This window comes from Corvus brachyrhynchos, unplaced genomic scaffold (genome assembly GCF_000691975.1).
Source record: "Corvus brachyrhynchos isolate BGI_N302 unplaced genomic scaffold, ASM69197v1 scaffold101, whole genome shotgun sequence".
NCBI lineage: Eukaryota > Metazoa > Chordata > Aves > Passeriformes > Corvidae > Corvus > Corvus brachyrhynchos.
The window spans coordinates 7,674,182-7,675,402 of record NW_008237239.1 but is presented as its reverse complement, the minus strand read 5'-3'; the positions used below and the strand labels follow the sequence as shown (position 1 = coordinate 7,675,402).

The 1,221-nt window shown below is 57.8% G+C and overlaps 1 long non-coding RNA gene across 2 annotated transcripts; it reads left to right on the top strand.

Moving 5' to 3' along the window:
* The first annotated feature begins 6 nt into the window (after window positions 1-6).
* On the top strand, window positions 7-817 carry LOC108445576. 2 transcript variants are annotated; one of them, XR_001860476.1, is made up of 2 exons: window positions 7-171; window positions 485-817. It is a non-coding gene; the product is annotated as an uncharacterized LOC108445576 (long non-coding RNA). The 2 variants fall into 2 exon arrangements; XR_001860477.1 differs by having other exon boundaries at window positions 7-176.
* The last annotated feature ends 404 nt before the right edge of the window (window positions 818-1,221 follow it).

The window sequence follows — 1,221 nt, the reverse complement described above, 5'->3', positions numbered from 1 at the left end:
ATACGGCAAGGGCCCGAGCTGAGCCCTGCTGGGGGGATGAGAGCCTCTGGCCACGGGGCCGGCAGCGCCGCTGTGAGGGAGCTGTGCCTCTGGGGCCGTGACCGCCTCTGTGTTCCCAGAGATCGCCGGGCGGCGCTTAAGAAGGCACTCGGCAGTTTTCTGCTACATCTGGTAAGGTGAATGAGGGCAGCGAGGCGTCACCAGGGCTTTTCAGAGCGAGCTGCAATCCCTGGGCAGGGAGCTGCAATCCCTGCCCTGGCTGCGGAGGGCTCTGCTCCCTGTGCGGATGAGGGGCAGCGTGGGCAGAGCATAGAGAGGTTTCAGGGGCATGTGGGGCATCTGTGGCCAGCACCTTTGGGCTGATCCCGTTGGTTGCTCCTGCCTGGCCATGACAAGAGTGGGCTGCGATGGCCCTGGCAGGGGGCTCTCCTCGAGTCCCTGCATATCCGGGATCTGACCGTGGCTCTCTTTCTCTCTCTTCCAGCCCTTGAACATATGAGGAGGGACATCAGCCCTGACATCAGAAGCCTGGCTCTTCAAACACTGTGTGCCCTCGGAATAGCAGACACCGGTCCATACCCTATATTCCAGAAGTTGCAAAATTGACTCTGCAGGGCATGGGAGACACAGCCTCATTTGCTGGGCCTTTGCTGCCTGCGCTTCTGGAGCTTTGCAGAGAGCTGATCTGGGAGGCTCTGTCTGCTGGGGCCACCTGAGCCAGCAGGGATTTTCCTTTTCTTTAAGGTTTTTCTTTTCTTGTTTTTATTTTCTTCTTTCTCATTTTCTATAGTATAGAAATATAGAATGTATTATAATACGCAGCCTCCCAGGATCTTTCTTTTGGGGGCCAGTATCTGCAGGGCACAGGGGAAGAGGGGAAAAAGGGTGCCTGTGCTCAGCAAGTTGCCCGGGTGTGCAGTGTGGAAGGGAAAATGGCCAGAAGCCCCTTGGCCTTTGGTGGTTCTGCTGAAGCCTTAACAGTGCCGACAGAGCTGGTGGGCAGGGGCTGGGGCTGCGGGGATCCCTGCGAGACCGGTACCTGGAGATGGCCCCAAGCCCTGTCCCAGGCAGGAACTGCCATCTGTCCTCCTGCCCGTGCGTTGCTGGCTGGATTGCTGAGGGCTCTGAGGTGCCTCTTTGTAGAGGGATTCCTTATGGAACAAGGGCCTATGATACCCCTGGAAAGATTGGACAACCCAGGGTTGCTGAGGAAAAGCCCCT